The sequence below is a fragment of the Haliotis cracherodii genome, unplaced genomic scaffold, assembly GCF_022045235.1.
Source record: "Haliotis cracherodii isolate W230 unplaced genomic scaffold, xgHalCrac1.p SCAF_23, whole genome shotgun sequence".
Lineage (NCBI taxonomy): Eukaryota > Metazoa > Mollusca > Gastropoda > Lepetellida > Haliotidae > Haliotis > Haliotis cracherodii.
This window is the reverse complement of record NW_027266279.1, coordinates 7,364,059-7,379,222: the sequence shown is the minus strand read 5'-3', so window position 1 is coordinate 7,379,222 and position 15,164 is coordinate 7,364,059. Positions and strand designations below refer to the sequence as shown.

At 38.7% G+C, this 15,164-nt stretch overlaps 1 protein-coding gene across 11 annotated transcripts in view; it reads left to right on the top strand.

Moving 5' to 3' along the window:
• LOC139471512 (D-glucuronyl C5-epimerase-like) overlaps nucleotides 1-15,164 on the top strand; it is a 339,447-nt gene that overhangs the window by 266,158 nt on the left and 58,125 nt on the right. The window contains exon 1 of one of the 11 annotated variants that reach the window (XM_071253886.1): nucleotides 14,365-14,411. The exons of 9 other annotated variants lie outside the window; for them this stretch is intronic. The gene's annotated coding sequence lies outside the window, so the exon portion shown is untranslated. Of the gene's footprint in view, nucleotides 1-14,364; nucleotides 14,412-14,576; nucleotides 14,755-15,164 lie in introns of those variants that run through there. One more of the 11 variants, XM_071253885.1, reaches the window with a different exon arrangement.

Here is a 15,164-nt window from a genome sequence, read left to right as displayed (position 1 = left end):
TCTTACCGCTAAGACAATCATAACGCCTATACTTTAACATTGACTTAGGACAGTTGTAGCCACGAATACATTGTGTTATTGATCAGAGCCCAACAGCTGCCTTATACAACATAGTGCTGTTAGCGCTAAGATGATCATAACACCTATGACCCATGAAGATCCCGGGGTAGAATGGCACTTTAGCAACCCATGCTTTCCGTAAAAGGTGACTATGCTTGTCGTAAAAGGCGACTAACGGGATCGGCTGGTCAGGCTCGCTGACTTGGTTGATGCATGTTATCAATCCCAATTGCGTGGATTGATGCTCATGATATTGATCACTGGATAGTCTGGTCCAGACTCGATTATTTACAGATCGCCGTCATATAGCTGGAATATTACTGAGTGTGGCTTTAAACAACAAACCAACCAACCAATCATAACACATACACTTTAACATTGACTTGCGACAATTGTAGCGCTAAGATTGCTGTGTGGAACACGTCTGGGATGATGCAGGTGTCTTGTGGAGTTTACCACTTCGGTGAAACCCACAAACAGGGGCATGGTGCTGACAAACCTAGAAACATAATTGGGGCAAACTGGGATCGAACCCACAATCATAGGTTTCTGGCGTGCCCAAGGGATGCAACTCTGCACAACGAATTGCGGCGACTAAGACGACTGGGCCACCCGTGCCCCCTTTTAGTGTTAACTGACCACTGATTCATGCCTCAGCATGATGTAGAACAGGCACACAGGAGGGAGTTTAGCAATCAGATTTATTTGAATGACTCATGACAGAAAATCTTGTTATTGAACTCTCAGGCTGAATTAGGTTTGGAGAAATTGGCAAATTGAAAACTTGCTTTATGATTATGGTGTGAACTTATCTTAGGATATTAAGGATGGATTTGTGGAAGGATTGAACAAAATTGTTTTTTGAATCCAGTTTGTTTTGAGTCAACAAGTCCTCTGTGTACCCAACCAGTAATGTCAATGTTCTTGTCTTCCATGCTTGATAATGTGAGAATATTGAACTTATGAAAAATTGTTTTGCAGTGTCTAAAGGGACGACTTCATTGAAAGTTTTTGTTTGATTTAATGTAATATTTGAAATTGAAGGTTACTGTTGGATAAAATATTCAGCATGGTTGAGTTTTATTATTGTCAGAGGGATTGTTTCCTGGGTGATCAATTAACAAAACTGATTGTTAACAAATGTAATTTCCTAATGGAAGACATCCTTTTTGGGATAATTGTGTTTCCTTATCGAGTAATTAAAAAGGGTGTGTATTCTTTGAAAACGTTATGGCAAGATAGTTTTCTTAAAATGTTATGTCAGAGAGATATACTGTGTTGAAATCAATTAATATTGATGAATCTGTGTAATATCTGCTCTTTTTCCTTTAAAAAGATAATGAAACAGATAATCAATTCGTGCCTTCATATAATCTTCTTGTTTTACTTTCCAATAAATACATTGTTGATACCTAACTTGAAGTGAGTATGGAGCAATATACTATTTTATTTTTAAAACATTTGTTGTATATGATAAAACATGTTCATAGCGGCTGTTTGTAAATCCTGTGTTGAGTTGTCTCCCTTTCTAAGTTCGGTTTTGTTCATGTTCCATCAGATCTTTCACTCTTCTGTTGGTTGCGTAACCTAATGGTGAAAGTGCAACAATGTTTGCTGGTCACACTGAAGATCTGATTTGATTCTCTACCTGGGTACCATGCTTAAAGCCCATCTTTGTGTCGCCCACGTTGTCTTTTGCAAAGATATTGCTTAATAGTGGCGTAAAACTAAATTATGAACTAATCGTTCTGTATTATTCATCTTGTCTTCTTTAGCCAAGGCCTCATGGGGATACCGGGTTAGAGTAAGTGAGTGAGTTGGGTTGAATGCTGCTTTAAATAGTGTTCCTGTTATATCGCAGCATGTGAGTGAGTGAGTCGGGTTGAATGCTGCTTTAAATAGTGTTCCTGTTATATCGCGGCATGTGAGTGAGTAAGTGAGTTAGGTTGAATGCTGCTTTTAATAGTGATCCTGTTATATTGCGGCATGTGAGTAAGTGAGTGAGTTGGGATGAATGCTGCTTTTAATAGTGTTTCTGTTATATCGCGGCATGTGAGTGAGTAAGTGAGTTAGGTTGAATGCTGCTTTTAATAGTGTTCCTGTTATTTCTTGGTATATCAACTTAATATGGGAGGAAAGCCCGAAGTGATGCAGTTTGAGTGAGTGAGTGAGTATGGTTTTACGCCGCTTTTAGCAATATTCCAGCAATATCACGGCGGGGGACACCAGAAATGGGCTTCACACATTGTACCCATGTCGGGAATCGAACCCGGGTCTTCGGCGTGACGAGCTAACGCTTTAACCACTAGGCTACCCGACTGCCCGATGCAGTTAGAAGAGATCCTTTCACCCTTTGCTGGTTGTAAGAGATGGGAGGCCAGGCACAGTTGATACATGTCATAATACCCTGATGGCCTGGATCATTGCTCACAATATCAATCGCTGGAATTTCTGGTCCAGGCTTTACAGGCTGTTATGTTATAGCTGAAATATTGCTGAGTGCAGCGTTAAACAACAACAAAAATCTTTATCCATTTTAAGCAGCTGAAGAGACAACTCTTGATGGAATTCCTGATAAAGACAAGTCTTATATAATCGTCCCCTGTAGGTCTAGACAATGTCCATACCAATACTGGTTTAGTGTTCAGTCAGTCGTGAAAGTGGCTTAGCAGCAAATGCGCCCATTATCCTGTAGGCCTAAGCCTGGTAGAGTCTTCCACATGTACAAGCCTTGCTTCATTGACTGTCAACAGTGCCCAGTAACCCCTGCCCTCTGGAGATAAGGGCATTTAGCATGGCCGGAGAAGCTAGGGGGCAGCATGGTGATTGGCTTTGGTCTTCATTTACAAGAGAATTAATTCATCTTGTGCACTGAGACATGCTGAAGTTTGTGAGGTACAAGAATCAAGAATTCAGAATTTATTGTACACATCCACCCTCGTGGGGCAGAGTACAAAGTCTGTTTACACAAAAATAATAACAAAGTTTATAGATACTAGTAACATATATATATAGTACATACACATGTATTTATATACACAGGGAGAGAGAGCTACGTGTATGCTATTTGCCACAAAAGAGTATTCATTCTAAACATACTGATGATACAATAATAATTTCAGTGGATATAGCTGTAATATTATTGGTTTTCTTGCATAAGTCTCACAGAAAAATATTTATGATTCTAAAAATATCCAATAAAAGATTGACATCCTTGTACTTTTGACCGATCTTCCATACATCTCCGTCTATAATAAATAAATTCATAACATGTTTTTATCATAATTCAGAAGGTCAAAATATGAAACCTTGCTCCTTCAACCATGGATGGTGACCGTTCTGTATCCCTAAGGGGCATTTAAAGGGGAACAGACACAAAAGGGTATCATACTTTTTAGAGACACTTAATCGGCATTTTTCAACTTCTTGGGTCTGAAATCACTTAGAGATAGGTGAGTATTATGTAGTCTGGCTGCTTGTTCAAAGGGGTTGTTGCAGGATCGGCTACACAATCTGACACCCGGGGTATTTCAGGGGTCACACCTCATCACAGGAGAAGTCAGTTTACTGTTCTGTTTGTATCATATGATGGCTTTTTGTAGGTGTTCTTTAGTGGGTTTCTAGGTCAAGGTGGCAACAGGGCAGTTTTGAAATGAATCTCAATGTGGAGAGTTACAAAATAGGGATTGAAGGGGACCTGTGATTGTCAAAAGTTAAATGGGACCTTCGCTTGACGTGATGAAGCCAAACGTTTTGAAGACCACCTTTGCGTTTAACAGTCATTGTGTATTAGAAACATACAGCCTGGATAAACATGTGTATAAATATACACCCCTGTACACCCAAGTGTCTGAATATAGGTCAGATTAACATATAGCCTGGCAAATCTTTTATTACACAATGCAGTTCTCTACTTTAAACATTACTGATGCTGATATGAATAGAGCAGTCAAGTTTGTGTTTCTAAAATACATGTATTCAACAATCATGGCGTGGGACTAGTCTCTTGTGTCCCATGGCTGTCATAATGGTTGACTAAGATAGATCGGATTGTATTATGCAAGGTGAGCATAATACATGTTTAATATTCCTAGTATTTGTTATTTATGATGGTCATAATCATTGTATCATATAATGTTATTCTTACATTATGTTTTAGTTGTAATATTTATAAGTCTTATTATTAGAAACTGCGTATAAATAGTGTGTGAGTGATCTGTCTCGTTTATCATATAGTGCTTAATGATTTGCGGCCATGTTTGTCTATATAATCACCTTAATGATTTGCGGCCATGTTTGTCTATATAATCACCTTAATGATTTGCGGCCATGTTTGTCTATGTAATCACCTTAATGATTTGCGGCCATGTTTGTCGGTATAATCACCCACCATCATATAGCTGGACTATTGCTGACAGCCTCCGTGGTCTAGTGGTAGAGCGTCCGCCCGGAGAGCGGAAGGTCCAGGGTTCGATCCCGGGCCGCGTCATACAAAAAAACGTTAAAAGATTGTACTTGTTGTTACCCTGTCTGGCGCTCGGCATTAAGGGGCTAAAACAAGGACTGGTCGGCTCGGAGTCAGTATGCTGTGTCTGAGAGGGGTATCCATGTTAAACTGCGGCATGGTATCTCAGTGAGCTAGCACTATAAATCGGCATCAGTCCGGACTAGTACAAGCAGCCACACACACACATACACGTGCATGCACGTCGCTATATAAGTGCAATAATCTTGGACGCGATGTTAAACCCAATTTCACCTCACCTCACCTGGAATATTGCTGAGTGCGGCGTAAAACAACAAACCAATATAATCACCCACACTTCAGAAAACCTGTTCTAAACATTTTGGGAAATTAGCAAATAGTTAACTGAGCAAGCAGATATTGAATTGATGGCTGAAGATTAAAAGTAGCTCATGCAAAGTGACCCAATATATTGGATTGTGATACCAAGTTTATCTCTTGGTGTTATCAACGAGGCGAACCAATCCATCATAAGATAATGCATGTTTATGATCATATCCCAAAGCATAGGGGTCATTGCCCATGCTTCCAGTCATTGGTTTGTCTGCTCCAGATTTGATTATGTACACTGTCTTTTCCTTGGAGTATTGCTGACTGGTGTATGTAACACTCACTCACTCACTCACTCACTCTGTATATACTGATATAAAGAAGTAAGGGAACAGAATCTGTTATGAACTGTGTAGCTTGTATTGATGATAAAATCATTAGTTTTGTTTGGTTTGTTTGTTTAACAAGGCACTCAGCAATATTCCAGCTATATGATGGTGGTCTGTAAATAATCAAGTCTGGACCAGACAATCCAGTGATTGAAACAATGAGGGTCGATGTAATCGATAGGCAACGGTGACATGGTTCGTGTATTTGCTTGAGGCGGAAAACAGATAGATTCAGTTTCCAACAAGACAACAACGTGTGAAGTTGATTGGTTTCTTTCATCACATCTTATAAACATATGAAAGTGAAACAAAAGTCATGCAATCAATTAAAATAATTCTTTTTTCCAAAGCCCCACAGTTGTATTCAAATAGGGAAACTAAAACATGACTTTTGGATCAACAGGAAGATCAAGAAAAGACAGTGACAAATTAGTTTATTAGCTTCAACTGTTGCTTTGACGATCTTGAAATCTTTCAGATCAGATATAAACTTCATCTTATCTTAAGGATTTAGAAACGCAGAAATTGTTCCTGCCATCACAAACAAAATACGGAAAAACTCTATAAATATTTCAGGATGTGTCACCTTGTAGCCCAGTAATAACTGCTCCAAAGGTCAGGCGGTAGATCCAGGCAAATAATTTGTAATCTACCTGTCAAAACTTTAAACAGATTGTGAATTAATCATAGTTGTTACAGCTCATATCATTCAAGTGGCACCGCCATGAAGTTAAACTGTCAGTATTTCTTTATGACAAGGCCACATTTAAATAGAACCTGCAATTATGAGATCTCTGCTTGTGAAAGGTGTTAGAAGAGATTGATGTAGAGTTTCAGGTGTGGAAGTCTTTGGCGACGGGAGCTCCAGATGGGGTGAGTGTTATTGGGTAGAACGTCCACTGTCTCGCTCAGATGCAACATCAGAAGCTTGTCTTGTTTTTTTCTGTCAAATTTCTCCATGACTGATTCAATAACTCAAGTATTGAGTCAGGTTATGCCTTGAAAAATATGTTGATTTCATTTACATATCTTAAAAAATTGTCTTTAGGAAATCAGAATGTTTTGGATTGGCCATTTTGTTTTGATTCAAGATTAGATATTATTTGTGAGTTGTTGTTTTTTTCCTTGTATTCAATTCCAGAATCAATTACATAAACAAATATAACATGAATATTAAATGTTCATAGAAAATCCTGATTGGCATATTTTTGGAAGATTAATTTAAGAAAGGCATTTAAAGATGGTACTTGTTGTTACCCTGCTCTTGGCATTTAATATAAGGGGATAAAACAAGGACTGGTTGGCTCGGAGTCCGAATACTGTGTCTGAGTGAGGTATTCATGTTAAACTACAGTATGGTATCTCAGTGGGCTAGCACTATAATGTGATCAGAGTCCCGACTATATAGTACAAGGAGACCTCTCATGGTACGTATTCACATTCGACATCCCCTGAATAGCACCTGAATAGCAGTCAAGCAGAATGCAGACAAGTCCAGCTGTGTCACATGTTTAGCAACAGTTAGAACTGCAGGATTACCGATGGGAGATCTCATGAAATATGAACTGTTGTCACACAAAAATGATGAAGTGTCTTTAATATGCAGACACATACAAGTAGTACTATCTTCATCAAATATGCCCATTTCTCAGAAACTTTCTTTGTTTCACCCGTCACCAATGCCATTGAATCAGAGCGTCTCTACGGTAACAGCACCTCGGAGCCTGGCACAAGGGATAGGAAGAAAGAGTGAAAGAAATCACTATTATCAGCGGCAAACTCTCAAACGAGCACTATTACAGTAATTTGTTATCACACGTCACAAGTTGATACTTATGTCCTAAGACCCACATTCCAGTTTGTCAATGGATGTTTGAAATGTTTCTGCCTCCAAGATTAAAGAGTATCCATATCAAGGGAGATAAGTTATTGGTTGATACAATCATGGCTCAGTGATACCTTTCTTTAATCTATTCACACCTCGACAACAAATTCTCCAGTTGCTGTGTGGAACTGTTGGAGATATGGGAACAGTATTGGGACAGTTTGCGTGTATAAATCATGAGCCTTGCTATAAAATGACTGTTAGGACACCTTTAGAGTGTCTTGTTTCAAAGATACCAGATAATGGCTTGCTTGTATACTGTAATGGGGAATACTGCATGGTTAGCCGTTGTTTGGCTCAGTGTTATACACACACAGGCCTGGGCTGGGTTCATTTTGTAAATTTGAAACTTGTTAAAATTATGACATCACAGTACAATCTTCTTGTTTAGACTGATTTTGGCATCTATATTTTACGGCCAGAGAAGGTCAGGTAGCCTTGTGGTGAAAGTGTTTGCTTGCACACCAAAGACCCGGGTTTGATTCCCGACATGGGTAGAATTCGCAAAGCTTATTTATGGTGTCCCCCGTCATGATATTGTGGGATTAATGCTAAAAGCGGTGTAAAACCATACTCACTCACTCACTCACTCACTCACTCACTCACTCACTCACTCACTCACTCACTCACTCACTCACTCACTCACTCACTCACTCACTCACTCACTCACTTGCAGCCAGCAGAGTTTGCTGGGGATCAGTTCTAGCACAGAATTCTTTTTTTCTTTTTTTCTACATTTTATTTCACCTTTTCCCTGTTACATGAGGAGGATGGCCAAACACAGAATTCTTGACAGTGGGGAGGGATGACACTGAAGTTTGTTTGGTTGTCACTCTTAAAGGGTCTTTGTCCCAGTTGAGTGGATCAATGCTCATGATGTCAATCACTGGATTGTCTTGTCAAGACTTCATTATTGACAGACAGCAATTATATTGCTGGAATAGTGCTGCTTTAAACAAGGAACATGCCTAGGTCTACTGGGTTGATGTTTATAAATGGCCCTTTGTCTAAGCTAAAACATGTTGATGTCAACGGCCTTAACCTACGGTTATAAAACATTAAAACATCAATATTTATGAATTTGACTTGCAAAGTGCCAAAGGGTTTCCTTCAACACTTGAGCAGGATATATGGGGTGCTCTTTGAAGTGGTGAACTTGAAATTTGATTTTGTTTTTTTCAAAAGTTGAAAAAGCAGACTGAATCTGAAAAAGCAAGAAGGACAAACCAATAAGTTCTTGTTAATGTCAATTTTGTTTTACAGGAAACATTTGAAAATATTTAGGAACATTATTGACAGAAGAACAATCCCACCTAATCTCTTTTGATAAAGGTACATGACTCAAGCTATTAATAAATGGAATTTAAAGATTTTGGAATAGGCAAGAGATATAAATTCTTTTTCACTTAAAAATTTTAAATATCTCTTTGCAAAGGGAAGATGTTCTGCAAACATGTTGGGGTGGTTTATCATTGTTTTGAGAAACTTCCTCGTTGAATTGACGGCATGGTTGTGTAACCTGGTTTTGATATCAATCAGCCCCTCAGTGCTGATAAGGCATTTATCAGTATTCCAGCCGTTAAGGACGTTTCCATAACGAGAAAATAATCTTAATTCCTGTGTAAGCACTTCTTAAGTTAGGGCATTACCTACACAGTGTTCATATGTGTAGAAATATATATCAGAAGGCTTATCATGATGGGGACAATCTGTTGATTTTGATCATCGTTTATCATAGAATGTGTTGGAAGTGTTTGGGCTAATCATGTGCATTATCAACTCTTGAAAGTTATCTCTGAAAAATTGTATTGTATAAATTTTGATTTCATCCCCCCACAAAAAAATGTGATTTATTGATAAATCACAAATGTAATACAGACTTGTAAATTTTTTTATGTATTCCAGGGTAATATTGAAAATAGAATTGGTTAGTCACTCAGAATAACGAGCATAAACAACAATGTGTATTGTAAGAGGCAACTGAGAGAAATGGGTGGTCACCGACTTAGTTGATGTATTGAGATTGATGATCATGATGCCAATCACTGGATTTTCTGGTCCAGACTCAATTATCTACAGATCGCCGTCATATAGCTGGAATATTGCTGAGTGTGGCAATAAGTATCAAACAAGCAGTACGTTTTATTCACAAAACCTTTTTCTTCAGCAATATAATGATGGTGTACACCAAATAAGGTGTTTCCCCCCTAAATCCCCCTTCAGCACCGTACCCTTTTACATAACAACTGACTGTCAGATGACCTCTCTTCCACTAGAACAATAGGTTTGGAAGTTTATGTTTACTTAATTAATCAAAATAACATTAAGAGCCCTTGCAATGGCTCTAAATGAGGATCGATCTGACTACTTGCTCATGCTATAAACTGCTTTGTCTGCGTTCTGACTGAATTATTTACAGGCTGCCGTGATGAAGCTGTAATATTGCTGACGAAAAAACTACAATCACTCACTCACAGAAATACATCAAATAATCCTACAAATTAAATCCATTGATCCACTCTGCATGCACTTCATGTATATTTATTCTGAGGGAATCTCGGTATCGCGTTTCCCTGGAGAGGATTGATGTTTTCCATGCAGACATCCCCTTTCCTCGGGTTTTGTCAATTAACACAAATTACTTGAATACTATTTAGTTGGAAAGAATAAAAGTTGATCCGGAGACACGTGATAATGCCCACTGTATCAATACAGACTCTACAATCTTAAAGATTCTGACTAGTGTGAGCAAACTGTCCTTACAATCAAAAGGTTTGCGGGGTCCGTCTCAACCAGGCTGTACCAGAGCTGGTATTCTTGTTACTCAAAATCAGGCTTATGTTTAGATGAGTTAAAGTTGTTCACACAGCTCTTGGTGTAAATGAAACTTTTTTATCTTGATGTAAATAAATCGTCCTTGAAGAGCCTTGTAAGACCCTAGGATCTGATTAGAAGGGTAGGGTTTCATTATATTTTGATAACCACAGGAGCAGCTAGTCAGCTTTCTGCTTGTATATGTACAGGTGAATACCTGTCGGACACTCGTTATCTGTCAATCTCAGTCATTATTCACCTGACACGTCAGTTTCATGTCAATTTCATTGTCATCGAAGGTCATCGGCTACTGGACTTTCATGGTCGTTATGTGACTTCCCTGATCGGGTTGAGTGGAGGTGTTGATTTCTGTCATAAATATGTAAATATCTTATCTGGGACTTGAACACTTTGACACATTGGTATGGTAAATGTTTCCTTATAGCTCCTCTCGTCTTTCTCTCATGTGTACAGACCGCCTCCATGGTCTTGTGGTAGAGTGTCCGTCTGGAGAGCAGAAGGTCCGGGCATCGATCCTCGGCCACGTCATACCAAAAGACGCTAAAAGATAAAACTTGTTGTTACCCTGTCTGGCGCTCTGCATTAAGGGGCTAAAACAAGGACTGGTCTGCTCGGAGTCAGTATACTGTGTCTGAGTGGGGTATTCTTGTTAAATTGCGGCATGGTGTCCGAGTGGGCTAGCACTATAAATCGGCATCAGACTAGTACAAGCAGCCACACACACACACGTGCATGCACGTCGCTATATAAGTGCAATAATCTTGGACGTGACGTTAAACCCAATTTCACCTTACATCTCATGTGTACATATTCTTATGGAATCTTTTCATTACTCTTTTGTCTTACTTTCATTGGCAATATGGGGGAACAGGTGGCCCAGTCGACTAAGGCTCCGCGATTCGCTATGCAGAGTTGCGGCCCTTGGGTACACCAAAAACCCTTGATTGTGGGTTTGAATCCCGGTTCGCACTGATTACGTTTCTAGGTTTGTCAGCCCCATACCCGTGCTCGTGGGTTTTACCGAAGTGGTAAACGTTTGAGACCTGCATCACTTTGGGCTTTCCTCCCACATTAAGCTGACACGCCGTGATATAACTGGAATACTGTTAAGTGGCCTTAAACCCAACTCACTCACTCACTCATAGGCAATCTGTCTTCGTATTAGTGTTAAAATTAGACACTCACTCATTGTCTCTCGGTGGAAGCGTTAGAAGAAATGAGTTATATAATATAGACTACCAGACTATAAAATCCCCCAAAATATCAGTCAGACAACCAGACTGGCAACTTTGCAAAGTTACTAGACCAGATAAATTTGGAAATTTTATTCATCAATAACATGTTTAATGTTTACAGTTAATTTTCCCCTTACTTTGTATTAAAACTACAATGCTCAGGTAATATAGGGAATCAGTAGTATAGCCCAGACATTGGGCGTGCAACTGTTCAAAACTGACTGTCTGTCAGCAAAATCGACCGTCAGGCAGGTGGGTATTTTAAGCACTAATACTACTCAACTTTTGATAGGGGTAATCAGATGCCAGGTGGTTTTAAGAATACACTATATGAAAATGACTTACGTGTTTCAAGGAAAGATAAATAATATCCCTATCGAAAGTCGGGTAGTATATATACATATATACTAGCATTGTGTAACTGATGGCTCACAATTATTTACATTTAGTTGTCTGGATTGTGGAATTTGACCCTGTTGACTGTTTGTTTTACAATTTTATGAATTGTCAGTTGTGAAGAATGAAACTTGTAGGATGATTGTTATCCTTCTTGCGCCTAACAGGCAGTTTGAGTTGTATACTCCCCAGGGAGCTGAGATTGATTTTTGAGTGCACACTGATTCAGTGACTGGGGTGAAAATAGCACTTTGAACATGCCGGTGAAAGGTGTGGAAATATGTGCAATATAAATGGCCTATTATTGTTGTTAATACTATTATTTTGTGGGTAACCGTGGTGACTTTATACATAAGAAATAACAGACCTGAAACGTAAACACAGTTCTCTCTTTTACTTGTATTCAGTGCTTGTTGATTAGTATTCCTACTTGCTCACTTTGTAAGCTGATCTGGGACTTATAAGTGAATGAGTGTGACAGCTCATCTGTCACTGCAGGTTATGTGCGGTCTGAGACCACCTTTCATTTCTTAGAATATGAACGTACATCATTCCGAGCTGAACATTGAGTCTCCATAACATGTATGGGAGCAGGGATGGCCCAGTCGTCTAAGGCACCGTGATTCGCTGTGCAGAGTTGCATCCCTTGGGCACGCCAGAAACCTATGATTGTGGGTTCGAATCCCGGTTTGCCCCGATTATGTTTCCAGCTTTGTCAGCACCATACACGTGCTCGTGGGTTTCCCTGAAGGGGTAAGCGTACCTGCATCACTTCGTGCTTTCCTCCCACATTAAACTGACAACTAGTGATAATACTGTTAATAGTGTTAAACCCAACTCACTCACTCACTCACTCACTCACTCACTCACTCACTCACTCACTCACTCACTCACCCACATCACTTCGTGCTTTCCTCCCACATTAAACTGACAACTAGTGATAATACTGTTAATAGTGTTAAACCCAACTCACTCACTCACTCACTCACTCACTCACTCACTCACTCACTCACTCCACCCACCCATTTCTTAGAATATGAATATACACCTTTCCGAGCAGAACATCGGGTTAAACTGATAACGTCAGATGCACATTTCCTGCAAGGGGAAATGTCATATCCCTTTAAGTGACTGTACACTGTTATCGCTTTCTGTCCATCAATAGCTGGTGTGTATCGCTTTCTGTCCATCAATAGCTGGTGTGTATTGCAGATGCTGGTTGATACAGTATCAATTATCAGAATGAATTATTGATAGAACTTTGTGTGACTTTGAACCAAAGGAATATGTAAGTACTCTTCAATGTGGGTGTTGATGCAACAATCATGTCATGATAACTGTCTGTCAACATTTGTGCTCAGGAGAGTACTATGAATGAAATATTCATGATCTGACATTTTGTATTCTACGAAATTCCCAGCACATTGTGGTCTTGTTTATATGAATATAAATGAGATGTGATACATCACAATATGGAAATCAACACCATTTTATTAGCACAAGAACTGTTAGAAATCAATTATGCTGACTAATTTAGTTTTGTTATTAAATTCTATGTTCGTTGTCAATGTTACTTAGTGTAATCTACAAGTTAATAAGATAAGACTTTTTTTTACAAAACTTGTTTAATATACTTCTTTGCCTTGAATAATGTCATGCTTTGATTAGTATTTACATATATTTTGTTTATTTTGGCGCAAATGTAAAAATAACATCATGTGTAGGCCTTCTGTGTTTTATTTGCGGCAAGATACCAACAGAGAATCGATTGTTTCTTTAGTTAGAATAAATTTCTTCAAATGTTATAGTCCATATCATAAGTCCTATTTTTCACCTAACAGTAAAACCGACTCATCAGAAATTGTTTTTGTCGAAAGTCAATTTATTTTTATTCTATTTTCAGGCTTTTTGGTTGGTATGTCTTGTTAACCAACTAAAACATAATATATGGCTTGTAGTACAAGACAGTGTCTTAATTTGACATGTTCGGTCATGTGAATATCATTTTCATTTTAGACTTTTGCGTTGTACACTAATTCCAAGCTGATCTTAGGTGATAGTATAACAAGTTTTACTCTGGAATTTGTACATGGTGAATATTTCTCCAATATCAGAATTTTGGTAAATAGATGATTTCTGGCCTTCCAAAAAGATACTGTTTTAGCCAAATGTATTACCAGGTACATGAATTTCTGCGCGACTTTCATTATTGATAAAAATTATTCAATTATACCCATCATGAATAATGATGAATTAATAAAGAAACAAGATGTATCTTGGCATCATTTTCTGTTTTCTGTTATCTTGTTAGAGTATGGTGAAGTCCTGAATTGATGAAGTAAATGTATGAATATGATGATAAGTTTATTAAAATATACAACTTCTCAAAAGTAGTCAGTCAAAATTTGTGGGATTAGGGTTTTTTTCCTTGTCAAAACATATGGGTAAAGGTCATAAGATTATTTATATTTTTAATGTTTTGGTTGCATTGGGACAAACAAATTTTGATTTGTGTTGGCCTTGCAAGAATACTTGCTCCTCAAAACCAGACATAGATCTTCCTCAGTTTGATCTTAACAGGGGCCATGGCAGCTACCCTGGCTTAACCCACATGGGCATAGCTATGTTGAATTCTTTATCAGAACACAGTGATCAGTAGATAACCTTTTAATTATCTGTGTGTAGATAGCACAGGAGCAAGTTCCTGTCCTGTTTCGCTGACAAGCATAACTATCACCAGTCTCCTTTTGAGACCATTTTGTTGAAGTTGCGTGAAAAGATGTGAACCGATAGGAGCTCAGCATCTTCTAGATCAGGTAGGCTCAGTGTAAGGGGTCTTTGTTTGATGGGCAGTCAGCTGTAAAATAAACTATTAGGTCACAACGTAACCCTTTCCTGAAGAGGGATACGACCCTAATAGTGTGAAATTGTGTCCCCTTTGTGTTGGGGAAGGAGTATGGGAGAGGGAGCATGGTGATAAGTGCATCGTTAATGTTAGCAGGGGTCATGTGACACTGACCACTATCGACTAGATCTGTCCTGGTGGCGTTGGTCATTCAAGGATTGGTCCTCGCTGACTTAGCTTCGATCTGAGGATCTTAGCTGTGGTTTGGGATAGTCTCTCTTGCTGTCACGGAGAAGCAGATGGATTTGTTGAGTGTGGGAAGGATTTCTTTGATTCTTACAGTGTTAATGCTCAATTCGCTCAAACCTTGACCTGAAATAATTATTCCCAAGTCTGACATGTGGGAATGCATTTGAAAGGCAATTTTAGTCTGGTTCATATGATTTGTCACACATGTTGATAATTTTCTCTGTTTTTTTTTCATCCAAATTTGTCACCCACCATATGGTACATTGTTTGAAAGAGAATTTTGAATCCTTTTATAAGAAGTATTGTCACAATGGTTGTTTTTTAAAACGTTTGTACCTAATTTTAACAAAAACAGATTAAGGTTATGGTGTAGGGACTGTGAAAGCATTTGTGTGGAGCAGACGGCAGGTGGTAGAGCAAAGTGGAGGGCTCGTGTTACGACCACCTGGTCCGGGATGATAGCCATGGTTCACAG